The sequence below is a fragment of the Myotis davidii genome, unplaced genomic scaffold (genome assembly GCF_000327345.1).
Source record: "Myotis davidii unplaced genomic scaffold, ASM32734v1 scaffold399, whole genome shotgun sequence".
Classification (NCBI taxonomy): domain Eukaryota; kingdom Metazoa; phylum Chordata; class Mammalia; order Chiroptera; family Vespertilionidae; genus Myotis; species Myotis davidii.
In genome coordinates, this window is record NW_006292094.1 from 2511938 (window position 1) to 2526470 (window position 14533).

Genomic DNA, 14533 nt, shown 5'->3' on the forward strand with positions numbered 1-14533 from the left:
GCCGCGCCTCTGCTTTGCTCTGTCTCTTTTAGAATCGCGTCACTGACCCAGGAGCTTCCGGTGGAGGGGCTCCGGCCTCCGGCCTCCGTGCCAGCTGTGCCCAGAGCTGCTCCTCCCCTTCCCTGCATCCCCGCCCTGCCCTCCACGACTCCCGCACCCTCCCTCACCTATGCTCCGGCTGACAGTGCCCTGATTTCTCATTCGCAGGAATGAGTCCATTCTTAGGAGTGATGAGTGGATGGAAAAATGTCACCAGTCACTCGTGACAGATGTCGCCAGAACGTAATTAAGACCAGGCAGTTTCGGCTCAGAGACCTGGGAGTGCGGAGGGAGGGCGCTTGGCCTCGGAGCTCGGGCTCAGGGTGGTGGCAGGCTCTGTGCAGGCAGGTCGCTCTGCAGGGTGGGGTGGGCAGAGGCATCAGATGTAGTTCCTGCCCTCAGGGAGGATGGAATGAAAACTGGAAACATTTGTGTGTGAAAGTAAAACAGATAAGACATAAAAATTATATTCACACTCCTGCCCTCACCACCTATCCAGATACCTCTCTCTGCATCTGTACCTCACTGCACCTCTCCTTATATGTCTACTAGAGGCCCGGTGCATGACATTTATGCTCTGGGGTGGGAGGTGGGGGTTCCCTCAGCCCGGCCTGCGCCCTCTCGCAGTCTGGGACCCCTCGGGGGATGTCCGCCTGCTGTGGAGGTGGGAGAGGCTCCCACCACTGCTACTGCGCTCGCCAGCCCTGAGCCCGGCTTCTGGCTGAGCGGCGCTCCCCCTGTGGGAGCACACTGACCATCAAGGGGAAGCTCCTGCATTGAGCGTCTGCCCCCTGGTGGTCAGTGTGGTCGATTTGCATATTAGCCTTTTATTATATAGGGCACCATCTCTCTATATATAGAGAATATAGTGGATTTTGGATTCTCTCTTGGCTGCTCAGACTTAGCCTCCTCCCTCTGCTAATGGGGGCTGTGGTCCATTAAGGAGGGATGGGGGTCAAGTATTGAGAACCTTGGGCTGGGGTTTTGGGGGGATTTTGATGGGGAGTTAGTCACGACTAGGCGTGGGAGGAAGCTGCTGGGGAAGCTGTGGGTCAGGAGAGCTGGGAGCTGAGGAGAGCAATGGGGAAGGGGGGTCACTGTTGGTCTGGCTTGTGATTCAGTTCCCCTCCGATGTTCTAGGAGAGACACCGGTAAAGACGGGAATTATATTGAATGACTTTTGATTGCTAAGCTGCTCTTCCATGATGTCAGACCGATCCTGGACATGGGCTGCCCGGCTCATATTTGGGTTTTGTGCATTTTTTCATTGAGTTAAGCCACAGTGGTTCTCAACCTTCTGGCCCTTTAAATACAGTTCCTCATGTTGTGATCCAACCATAAAATTATTTTCGTTGCTACTTCATAACTGTAATATTGCTACTGTTATGAATCGTCATGTAAATATCTGATATGCAGGATGGTCTTATGCGACCCCTGTGAAAGGGTCGTTCGATTGCTAAAGGGGTCGCGACCCACAGGTTGAGAACCTCTGAGTTAAGGCCTATAGGGGTGTAAATGATCAAATGCCCTGCCTTTGGTATTGCTGAGGCTACAATAAAAACAACTACTCCCAGTTACACCAAGGCCAGCGAGGCTGCTGGGAAACGCTTCGAGGGGAAATGTCAGTTTCATCCTGAAATTCTTGTGCTTAAGACGCTGCAGGGACGTCCTTGCACTGGAAAGAACGTCCCATTTCCCTGCCGAGGCTTCAGCATAGGCCTCTGCCTGCCCCTCCCCCCTCCCAGGGATCCCAGGCCCCTTCACTCGCTCTCTCTGGCCACACGGGCCTTTCTGCTCCTGGAGGACAGTGCGCCCGGCTGCTCCCAGGACCTTTGCACAGGCTGTGCCCTCCGTCAGCGAGGCCTTTCTCCCCACCCACAGCTCCCCTCGCTTCTGCGTGGTGTGCTCTTCCTCATCCTTCAAGTCTTGGCTAAGATTTCACCTCCTCAGAGGCTCTCTCTGATCTAAGCTAGGCTATGTTATTACCCCATTATTACCTCTGATAGTATAGTGGTTTGAGTGCTGGTCCCAAAAGATCGGTCCCAAAACCTGGGAATGTGACCTTATTTTGAAAAAGGGTTTTTTTGTGGTTGTTGTTGTTGGTTTGCAAATTAAGGTTAAGATTCTCAAGTGAGATCGCCCTGGATGACCTGGTTGACCCTAAATCCAATGACACATGTCAGTGTAAGAGGCAGAGGAGAAATCCATGGGGAGAAGGCCATCGAAGATGGAGGCGAGACTGGAGTGAGGCAGCCCTAAGCCAGGAACACCCGGGGCCACGGGAACCTCCTGGGGAGAAATGTGGCTCTGCCCGCACCTTGATTTTGAACGTCCAGCCTCCAGAACTGTGAGAGAACAAATCTCTATTGTGTAAGCCCCCTGGCTTTGTTACAGCAGCTACGGGCAACTCATACACACTGCGTCCTGCCCATTCTGTTTGTATCCGTTATGCTGACTTGCTTTCACATCATGGAGTGGGCGACCTGGTTATTACCGACCCCCGGCCCCCCTCCACGGCCAGATCCGGGTCTTTCCCGGTCTCCGCTGTGTCTGCGGTGCTCAGCACAGCGCCGGACACGGCAGGTGCCGAGTAGATATTGGATGAATGAAAACAAGTGGCGTGTTTCGTTATTTAGGATCCGCGACAGGAACTCCGCTCTGGAGAGCCCTGGCTTCACGCTTCTCCCGTGTTTGATTGACGTCCCCCGAAGCTGTCAGGTGACAGTGAGCTGCTGCTCTTTCTGAGCCGTGCAACCGTCCCCTCTGAAGTTGAGTCCACGCTTTTCATTTTCCTGGCTGACCCTTCCTTTATGGAAAGGGAGACATGTAGCTTCCCAGGGGTCCTTGCCGGAGTGACCCCAGACACCAAGGTTGGTCGGGGCAGCCTGGCTTGGAGGGGGTGCACACCAGGCCCGGGCACATCAGGTTTCGGTGCCAAAGAAAACACATTCTTTGAAGAGAAAGGCGCTCGCCGAAGGCTTTGTCTAGTGTGAAGGCGGAGGGGATGGCCCATTTGGACTGGTTTGGTATTCGCGATAATATGTGGTTCAGGACTCAATAAAAGGGTATAATTCTATTGAGGGATTCCACTGAGCTCATAAACCATGGGATGCGGCCCGTCAGCAGAACGCGGAGACGGGGTGACCACGGAGTGTCAACAGGGACCACGCCGGCTGCGGATCACTCCCGAGAAAGGATTATCCCCGGGCGCCTCTAGACTACAGGCCTAGAAAAATCGGCGCCCAAATAATTTAGTTAAATCGTGCGAGTGTGTACCAAGGACCACAGAGGAACAAACGGTTTCGTTGTGTGGTATTAATGACATTTATGTACCCAAAATATCCGTCTCCAAGGATGCCATAAGTAAGCGTGGGTGTTTGTCGGAACTCTGGGTGAAAGCCTTTGCCTGTCTCAGGAATCGTGGCAGCAAATGTGAAAAGTACTTGGCGTGAGACAATAGGGAGTAGTGCGGACTGTGGCCAAATGGAAAGTGAGTGTCGCTTAAACGGATATTTGCCAAGCAAAACGTGTCTGCAGGCCAGGGTGAGATTTGGGTTTACTAGTATATGTTTCTCTTTCCACTAGATAAGGGGTTAAAAAAACTCCCGCCCCTGTGTCATATCCGGCCCCCCACCTGCTCTGGTAAATAAAATGTGTTACTGGAGCACAGCCACGCCCCTTTGTTTATGTTCTCTCTGTGGCTGCTTTCAGCCCCGAGGGCAGAGCAAGTAGTTGTGCACAAGAACAAATGTCCTTGAAAGCCTAAGATGTTTATCATCTCGCCTTTTGCAGCAAAAGCTTGCCAACGTTTGCAGTAGACCAGGAGTGTTGAGAGGGCAGCGAGGCACTCATTTTAAACTTTGTAATTATTTATTTTGAGGAGGAGACTTCCTATTGTCCATGGCGGGTCCTGTGGGTTGTCTACCCAATGGCCATTCCCCTTCGTCCTTGCTGACAGGCAGCCGTGGGCTCAGGGGTGGGAACCGGGCTTCTCCCCGGGGGGTAAATTGTGATTAGCTCCGGCCACCTCTGGCGACCCCTCCCATCCCACTAGCTCGGTGCTCCGGGCCTCGGCTTGTGATGGGGCGAAGGCCAGTGAGATGTGGGGAGTGACAGCTGCTGACGGTGGGTCTCCTGGAGGTTCTGAGAAGGGCCGGTGGCGCCGGATGGGCTCCTGCTCTTAGATGGGACCCACGGGCGCTGTCCTTCCTTCCTCGGCCTCTGGGTGTTGTCGTGGAAGGACGGGGTGCAGCAGCCACGCCCAAGGCCGGAGGCCAGAGCTCAGGATCTCCGAGTGGAAGGGGCAGAGCCTGGGTTTGATGACGTGGAGGGGATGAAGCTAACCGAGCCGGAACCCTCCTCGTTTTGGCGTTGGCGGCTCAATGTCCTTCTTGCCTATTCGCTTTCAATTGGGTTAAGAGGCTCACACCCTAAAAAAATGTAAAATGTTATGTTGCTGGATCTGCCTGCTCATTTCTCGGGGGGTATCCAACTGTCATGCCTGTTTGCCAGGAAGGTCTTCGTAGCCGTGGAGAACATGCTCTCGGATATTATTTTATTTTACACTCAGACCACGACTCTGTTAGGAATTAATTGTTTTGTATGGGAGGAGGTAAAGCTCTAACTTTGGTTTTCTCTTAGATCAGCGGTTCTCAATCTGTGGGTTGCGACCCCTTTGGTGGTCGAACGACCCTTTCACAGGGGTCGCCTAAGACCATCCTGCATATCAGCTACTTACATTACGATTCATAACAGTAGCAACATTACAGTTATGAAGTAGCAACGAAAATAATTTTATGGTTGGATCACAACATGAGGAACTGTATTTAAAGGGCCAGAAGGTTGAGAACCACTGTCTTAGATGGGGAAAAATAATTTTTTTTGAATGCATGATGGTGAATGAAATTCAATGAAGATGGGATTTTCACAAAGATAACATTATTTCCTACACTGGGGACTAAAGACATGATCAGGGGTTTTTGATGACAGATTCTCTGTCATCATTGATGTTTCTTTCTCTCAGATATTGTCTTAGAAAATGGCTAACCCGCCTGGCTGGTGTAGCTCATTGAGTATTAACCTATGAACCAGGAGGTCACGGTTCAATTCCTGGTCAGGGCACATGCCTGGGTTTCGGGCTTGATCTCCAGTAGGGGGCATGCAGGAGGCAGCTGATCAGAGATTCTCTGTCATCATTGATGTTTCTTTCTCTCCCTCTCTCTTCCTCTCTCTGAAATCAATAAAAAAAACATATTAAAAAAAGAAAGAAAATGGCTAACCTGATTGATGACCTTCAAGTATGCTGCTGATGCAATTGGATTGTTTTCTAATTCCCAACAAGGAACTTAAAGTAACAGAAGTGACGGGTTTAAGACAAACCATATCATGTAAGGGAACCCCCAGCCTGTTAAATACACCCAACTTGGACCACCCCAAGGAAAGGTGTTGGTCGTTCCCTGGTGCTGGTTAGGAATGTGGAAAGAAAAAACTGTGAAAACTGACCAGCATCTTGCCCTGACTTGAAGGAAGGCAGTTTGACTTGGAACCACTGAAGTTCTTAACTAAGGGTCTGGGAGAGACCCACTCTTAAAGCAAACCTGCTTGAAACGGGGGCTGAAATCTCTTACGGAATCTAAAACAAACATGCAAACAGACAAAAAACCTGTGGCCAAAGCTTTGTTCATGAAAAGACACTGTGAATAAGTAACTGACCAGGAGAAGATATTTGCAATGCACGCACGATGGGGCAGTATCCAGACTATAAAAGGCACCTACAAATCAGTAAGGAAAGAAGATAGAAAAGCGGGCAAAGACAGGACCAGGCACCGCTCAGCACAGGACGCCCGGGCGAGGCCCCCGCATTCATGAATTCTTGCTCCTCTTCAGGGTCAGGGGAATTCAGACCAAGGCCTCAGTGAGATGACCCTTCCCCCCACTTCACTGGGAAAGACGTACCGCACACGAAACCAAATTTAGTTTATAGTTGCAACTGTGCAATAACTCTTCGTATCTACGAAGTAAGGGTCGAATGTTGATTTTTTTTGGTGTCGTTTTTAAAAAACAAAATCCTAGGAAGGAAGTGCTAGATGTATCTGGAGTCTTATTATGAAGAAGATTGATGTTGACAAAAATATCTGAGGCCATCACATTCTGATGTTAAATCATGCTGCTCTGGGAACTCTTGTTTTAGCATCGTCCCTGCAGACGTTTCTTCTGTTATAAGCTGGCTGGCTTGGGCGGCTCCTCTTTGCCAACAGCCACGTGTGGACCTAGGCGGTCTGACCCCAGAGCCTGCACTCCTAACCACTGCCTCAGGGGACCCCTGGGGTGCTGGTCTCCACGGTTTGGTGTTTTCTGTGCTGTCGACGGAGGCTGGCTGGGCCGCAGGTCCATGGATGTGGGCCGCGACCCTGGGGTTCTGGACGATCAGTCTGTGAGATAAACCCACAAGTTGTCCCCAAATCCATCGTCTTCATCATGTAGTGCCACGATCTGGATGAACTTGGTAATTAAATGTTCGTGCTAGGAATGAACACATGGTCCTCCAGCACGAGGAGGTTTTGTCATCTCACTTTAAAATATATATATATATATATATTCATTGATTTCAGAGAGGGAGGGAGAGGGAGAGAGAGAGAGAGAGAAACATTGATCGGCTGCCTCCTGCATGCCCCTCAATGGGGATTGAGCCCGCAACCCAGGCATGTGCTCTGACTGGGAATCGAACCAGCAACCTCTTGGATCCTTGGTTGACACTCAACCACTGAGCCGCACCGGGCCGGTCATCTCACTTACAAGTTGGAGAATCTAGACGTCTGCTTGTTGGCTGGCGCTCCCTTCCACTCTGTAACTTCACGGGGTACCTGTTGCCGGTGTCGCTCCCTGGAAAGCTGGCGTTTCCTGTCCCTGATGCTGGAGGAGGAAGATGGGGTTGCGGCCTCACACCCCGTCCTCAAACCACTGCACGTGCTGGTCCAGGTGGAGCGTGCTCTGTTCCAGCCCAACCTTCCTCGGGGCCGGGCTCTCAGTGACGCTGAACACGTGACTGACTCTGAGGTGCACTTGACTGGAGCCCTCTGTTCAGCTGCAACAGTGACCAAAGTTCTGAAGTCGCTACCCCTGCAGCATCATTCTCTGCACCTCACCCCCCCCAAGCCATCAGGAGTCACCTCCCAGGCGCCCGGGGTTCGCACCGCAGGCCACCGGAGCCTGGGCAGACTTGCACATATGAACTATTTTGGAAGCTGCCACCTTTTAAAAAACTTTATTTATTCATTTTGTTTTGTATATGTTTATATTTATTCCACACCGTATTCCCAAAAGGATGTGAATCACCTTAAAATGTATAAGAAAGCTCGGCCGGCGTGGCTCAGTGATTGAGTGTCGACCTGTGAACCAGGAGGTCACGGTTGGGTTGTGGCTCTATCCCCGGTGGGTGTGCCGGAGGCAGCCGATCAATGATTCTCTCTCATCATTGATGTTTCTGTTCTCTCTCCCTCTCCCTTCCTCTTTGAAATCAATGAAAATACATTTAAAAAACAAACAAAATAAAAAATAAAATAACCAATTAGGCTCAATTCAAGACCATATTGTGTTTTCCACATTATTATTATTATTTTTGTTATTATTATTGCCTATCAGTGAAGTGGCCCCGTAGACGCCTGGTGACAGTCCAGCCCCTGTAGCTGCCTCTCCTCTCGCGGTAGCGGCTGCCTCCGCTATGACCGGACGGGTGAGGGGCGCTGTCTTGTTACTGTCCAGCCCCACAGCTGCGTGTCCCGAGGTCTAGGGGACCCTCAGGGGACGTGCGCTTTTATTTTTTGTGAGTGGAAGCTGCCTCTCCAGGACTGACCTGGTTTTGGGGAGGACGCGTATAGAAAGGGCCACTGGCCCGCCTCGCTCCTGCCGCATGACACCCACGTGGACCTCGAGTTGTTTTGTTTGGGAAATCAATCCTCCTGAAATAATTTACGTTGCTTTTTTCGTCCCCGGAACATTGGAATGTGTTTTTGACACGTATTGTACCCTAAAATAGTGGAGAATTTTCATCACTTCTCAAGTAAAAAGAAATCATGTTACTCGAAGATCACTCGTTAAAGTCCTTTTGCAGTCACATGCAACACTTATTCTCAAAACGTTTTATTTGGAGGGACACAGAGCATGTGTATATATATATGCTTTTGAGTCCGATTGGGGTCAAATCCAAGGGCTTTAGGTAGCAGGACTTGGAGCAAAGTAGTCCTCATCTCTGAGCCTTCGTTTCCCTCTCCCCTAAAATGAGGAAAACAGTGTCTCTGGACGCGATGAAGAACACCACCAGGACCTGAGCCGTAGGGGACACGCATCAAGTAATGGCTGTTGTCATCATCCCCCTCCCTGTGGCTTTCCCCGTGGACGAGATTCCCTATGGTGGAACATAGGCACCACTGGGGCTTGAGCAGGGGGAAAGGTGATGGATCCTCAGGAAAACTTTGTGCTAACGAAACGTTGTGCAACTTACGAGGCTCTGGGAAGTGGCCATTTGCTTTCAGAATGATGCTCCTCTAAGCTTAAACGTCCCGATTCATTTACCACAACTTCCCCTTCCAGCTACTTTGGGGAACATATTTTAGACACAGAAGGGGGCCCGTTCTCCAGACCTTGCCCTGGGCTCAGAATGGGCTTCTCTTGCAAAGCAGATTCAAGACAGAGACCAGGGCTCTGCTGGTGCAGGAGAGATCTGGGGGGAAAAGGAGAGAGGAGTGGCCTAAAGGGGATGGTGGCCTGGCAAAGCGGGGGCGTCCCTGAAGGAGACCCCTTAGGAGGAAGGCACACAGCAGGCGGGAGAGGAGAATCCAGGCCAGGAGGCAGGGCCCTACGGCTGGAGGGAAAGGCCTCGCACAAATGGTTAAACTGTTGCTCCCTCCTATTATATCATGAGAAAAGCAGTGCCCAGAGCTGCCTGGATTAGGGAAAAAGGGTGTAATTCCATCTTGGGGCTTCTGGTGACTTGAGCCTGTGGTTCTGTGGCTTATGATGTCACCAGAACCCCTGGCTGGGATTACAGCCTTTTCCTTTACAAGCTGCTAAGTCGGGAGGCCGGGGGTCCACGTGCCGCGAGGGCCCCGGGTGGAGGCTGGCCCGGGAGGTCGAGTTCTGGAGGCTGGTCCCTTCCACCCCGAGGGGGTCCATGGTCTCGGTGCAGCCACTTCTCCTGTGCGTCCTGTTTCTCCTCGGCCTGTTCCCCATCCCTCCCTTCTCATTTCCCTCAGTTGATAGCTTGATTTTCCCACGATTTATTCTATACAAAACCCAGGTTAACCAGATTTCTCTGGCCTCCATCCGCAGGAAGCGTACGGTTCAAACCTTCCATCGCAAAACCCGCCCGAGGCAGCTCCAGGGTGATACCTGGCGTCTGAAGGAAGCGCCCGGCCAGGAATTGGGTGGCTCACGTCCGTCTTCTGTCCTTTCCCCCCACCTCCCACGTCACCGCACAGGCCAAGGGCGGGAGGCAGTCGTGGTTCAGCCGGTCCATGGTGCAGCCTCCGTAGAGTGAGTGTCCGTGGCCTCCTCACACACGGAGGCATATTCGCACCCCAGGGTCTGTGATGAGTGCGGTTTCTCAGCCCACATTTATTCTTCAACCTTTAACACAGGTTTTCTGAATATTTGTGACATGCCAGGAGGCTCAGGGCCAGATCTGGGGATACCGTGGAAAGGACGAGAGAGATGATCGCCGTCCTTCTGACATAGCCATGGGGGGTCTCGAAGATAGAATGTCTCCCCTCGTCTCCACATTCATTCTGCCTCCCCAGTCCCTGCCACTCCCGTTGCCTTGTTGCTCAAGCCAGAGACCTAGGAGTGCCCCTCCCGATTTCTCCTTTTCCCTCATGTAGTCCACTGGCTCGTCTTGCCCGTGGCACCTCCAAAATCGAGCCACTCTAGACCACTTTTCTCCATCTCACTGACACCATTTCACGCCACCAGCTCCTAACCATTGAACAGCATCCCAACAGCACCCTGGTCCCCTCTCTCACTTCTGTATTGTTCTCGCTAACCCAAGGGCTCTCAGAGTGGGTCCCGCACCAGTAGCAGCGTCTCCACCTGGGAATTTGCCTGCCGTGGCTCCATTTGGGCCTCGCCCAGACCTATTGCACCAGAATGTCCGGGGTGGGGCCCTGCAGCCTCAATGTTAACCAGCATCTCAGGGGATTCTGGTGCAGGTTGACATTTCCGAACATCTTCAGCCCATTCTCCACCCAGGGAGAGTGCCCAGCACGTCCTGTGCCTCCTCTTACTCCCATTTTACAGATGAGGGAACTGAGGCCTGGTCTTAGAAGGTAAATTGTAGGACCCTACACCCCTGGCGGGCCTCTCTCCCAGCCTCCCTCCGAGTGATGCTTTTTCGTGGACTCACTTGCTTCCAGACAGTCTCATCGTTCAGTTCCATGAATACACAATTCCATTTCCAACCCCAGGGCCTTTGCACTGCTTCCTCTGCCTGGAATACCCACCTTCACGTCCCATGGCCAGCTCCCTCATCTCCTCTTTCAGGCTCCGCAGAATGTCACCTCGGAAAGACCTCCCTCGAGTGTCTCGAAATAGGTTTCCCTGGCATTCTCCACTGCAGTCCGTTACACATCTCTCCGCAGCACACAGAATTAGTAATAACTTTTTATCCATTCTTTTCCCCTTTGAACTTACTGTGTAATATCAACAAATGTACTTTAAGTGCAAAATTACACCAGTATCGTAAATAGAAAATCAGTGCCAGTTGCCATTAAATATCGTACGAGAAAGGCAACGTCGCTTCCTGATCTCGGCTACATCTTCTTGCCCGCCAGAGACTTGAACTTGGATCTTTCTGTCTCTTTGTGCTAAGGGAGGGGGCAAGCTTCAGAGACCTGTCATGTTAGCATTACATTGTGACTTCTTCCTTGACATGATCAGGAGGGTGGGGGGAGATTAATTCCTCGATGCCGTGGTGTGTACGGCAATGTCTGGGTTCCACCTACACGCGTTTAGGTGCTGGGAACCAACCCTGGCACAGCGGAGGCGGTTTTACACAGATGCCCTCGCTCTCCTGATGTTACGTTCCAATGACCCCCACCTCACAGGTGAGGTCGAGGCATAGGGTGCTACCTTGCCCACATGCATACCGCTGGTAGGTAGTGGAGGCAGGCTTTGAACCTGGCTGTGTGCTTTGGGATGCCTTGATCTCAGATGCTACGCTAGCATCACAAAGGCACTATTCGTCCAACAATCTGGTCCTGGCACTGGGGGCTGACTGCTGGCCGCGGGAAAGGTCCAAGGCAGGCCGGGTGCACAGGCTGGGGGCAGGGTCCCCTGGACGGAGCCGCTCCCTCCTGGGCTCGGAGCTGTGCGTCGCGGTGCCCGTGGTTCCCCTGTGTCTTCAGCTCCATGCTCTTATCGGGTATCTGCTGTGGACGTGGCCCTGTGCTCGGCACGGGGGAATGGAGAGAAAGTGCCAGGCCCTACTCTCCAGTTGTTCACAGTCGTCCAGTGGGGGCGAGGCTGGGAGATGGGCTCAGAGCTGCACGGTGGAGCCCGTGACAGAGGGGAGCACAGTGGGCCGGGCCGGGCTGTGGGCACCTTGCTCAGGCCGGGTGGTGGAGAGGTGGGTGGGGTGGGAACGCCTCCTGAAGTGAGGAAGGAGTCCGGAGTGCAGGTGAGGCCTGAGCAGAGGCCCGGGGCTGGCTAGCTGGGCAGGGCAGGGCAGCAGGCCTCCCGGCTCCGTGGGCGAGGGGAGGCTAGTCTGGCTGCCTTCCCGCCCTCGCTCTAAAACCTGAGGCAGCCGCAGAGAATGGCACCGACTCTCCGTTGTCTTTCCTCGTCCACAGGGCACAGATTCGCGTGCACAGCTCGACTCAGCCCGGCCGGGAAGATGGAGGTTGGCCTGCCCTTCCCCGGGGAACCCGGGCCCTGTCGCCTGGCAGCATCTCCGCGTCCCGGACTCCGAGGCCAGACTCGCAACCAGAGGGGCGATCGGGGTGAGTGTGTTTGTTTAACCCCGATGCTGGGGTGGGCTTATGCGATGGCTTTGTGTTCTGCATATAAGGAAGTGTTGCTCGTTGGCTACTACGAACGTGCCCAAAACATCTCTCTCTGGAGTGAGTCGGTGCTTTGCCGATGAAATGAGATACACCGGGGCCACACGCGGAACAGGAATGTCCTTGGCGTGCCGTGGGGCTCCCTGGCAGCTGCTGACGCCACCCCAGGGTGGGAGTGCCCTGCCCGGGGGAGCGAAGGGCTGGGGTGAGTGGCCGGCTGGGAACATTTGGGGGCTGCACATGTGCCCTGGTCTATTCAGTGGATGCGTGCGCTCTGGCTGTGGGGAGAAATAGTGGCCGAGTGCCCGTCGGGCACAGGAGGGAGGAGAAATAGTCACCATTTCGAGCGTCTAACCAGAGCTTAGGTTGTGTCTCCGCGGGAAATGGACATTGTTTGGGAATCTGCTCCAGGAATACAGGCCGGTGGGAACCTGCCTGCCGCGGCCTGTGAACTGGAGGTCGTCACTGGGTTGACCTTTCACGATAAGAGTATAAAATGTGGCCAGGCCGTGCAGGTCTCCGCCCAGGGGTGTCTGGGAGAGGCGAGTGGGAGTTGGCGAGGTTGTTGTGCTCAGTGCCGTGGGCGGGTTCTTCAGCTGCAGTTCCAGAGCTTTCTGGGGGTTTCTCAGTGGGACACGGAGTGTACTCGGGGTCAGAAGGAAAGCTGCCCGCGTCACACAGAGGAGGGGACAGGGTGGCGCCCGGGACCTGGTGGCGGGTCTGGAGGGCCATCCCTCGTAGCTTTCAGGCCGAGGCAGCACGCCTTCTTGGCCTTGTGTTGTCCAGCCTCCCAATTCCTGCGGGAGACAGGGTCCGTTGGCCTGTATTGAGTCCAGTACCCATTCCTCGGGCAAGGGAGCCGAGGGCGCCTGGGCCGACAGGCCCACCCGGGCTGCGTGCAGTGGGGGCCTGTGGGAGGGGGAGGGAGAGGGAGAAAACGCCCCCAAAGAAAAGTGTGTCATTCCCCCCTCCCAGAAGGAGGCGTGATTACTGCTTGGGCTATAGGGGTGGGCAAACTTTTTGACTCGAGGGCCACAATGGGCTCTTAAACTGGACCGGAGGGCCGGAACAAAAGCATGGATGGAGTGTTTGTGTGAACTAATATAAATTCAAAGTAAACGTCATTACATAAAAGGGAACGGTCTTTTTTTTCAATAGTTTTATTCATTTCAAACGGGCCGGATCCGGCCCGCGGGCCATAGTTTGCCCACGCTCTAGAAGGACAGATTTCCTTACTCGAGATAAGGACTGAAAAGGCGATCATCGAGCTGCCACCAGCCTGCTTTTGAGGTCATCACGGGCACGAATGTGGCTCTTAGTCTCCTCAGCCTGGTCCTGGGGACACCTGCTTAACGCTGCAGTCAGCGGGCAGAGACGGGCGTTCCTCCTTGCGGCCCGCGAGGTGGCCTCAGTGCCGGGTCCCGGAGACTTCAGCCGTTCGCCCCACCTCGGATGCCCAGGGCCGAACGGAATGCACAGGACCAGGCAAAGCTGAAAGGACCTGGGCGAGGGCATTGGGTCGGTCTTTTCGGTCGGGGTCACCCCCGGGCTTCATTGTCAGGGTTCTTTGCGGATGTGCCCTGGGCCAGCAGGGCAAAGGCAGAGGGGGAATGCGAGGGGGCTCGAGAGTGACCCTCACGCTCTGGGCTTCCTTCCTTCCCTTCCCTCGTGGGTTAGCGGGCAAGTGCTAGTGTGGAATTTCCCCCCAGTACTGCTCTCCCCAGGCCCTGACCGCGGGGAACAGCTCCGAGCTGCATTTTCCAGAGCATTTTCTCGGGGGAGCCAGGCCCTGAGGTTGGAGCACATGCAAATTGATCGTCTGTTGGATATTCAGGAGGCGCATTAGCATAGTAAAGGAGGCGTCAAGTTCCGCAGTGAATAAGGCTGCCTTGTTTTGTCTGCTTTGCATTTCCCAAATGTTTGTGACCACGGCCTGGTTTTAAAATAACACCTGTTCCTCCAAGTCACCCGGGCTCTGAGGGGTGTCCCAGTGCCCTCTCACCTCCATTGCTCAGGGACACGTGGGTCCCCGGTCATCTCTTGGCACTGACAGGTCTCTGCAGGGTGTAGAGGCCGTATTTGCTTACGGTCGATAATTCCAAAGCGAACCCGGGCCTCGCTGTAGACGGACACGCTGCTCCGGGCTTCCGTGGCAAGGTTCACCCTCCCGCCGCCTGATGCGTGTGAGGGGCTCGTGGGCAGAACGTCCCGGGATGGGGAGGCGCAGTGGGACCAGCGACGTAGAAGGGTGGACCCTCCTTCTGGGTCCCTGAAGTAAATGACTAACAAGAGGCAGATAGGTAACAGTGAGCAGCTGTCCCACGGCGGCCCGAGCCCCAGGCGGGCTCCGCACTTAGGTGCCTCTGAGGTCCGTGGTCTCCCCCTCTTACCAGGGTGGGAACTGGGATTGGGAGCCGTCTGCCTCTTGCCTGGTGTCAGACGTA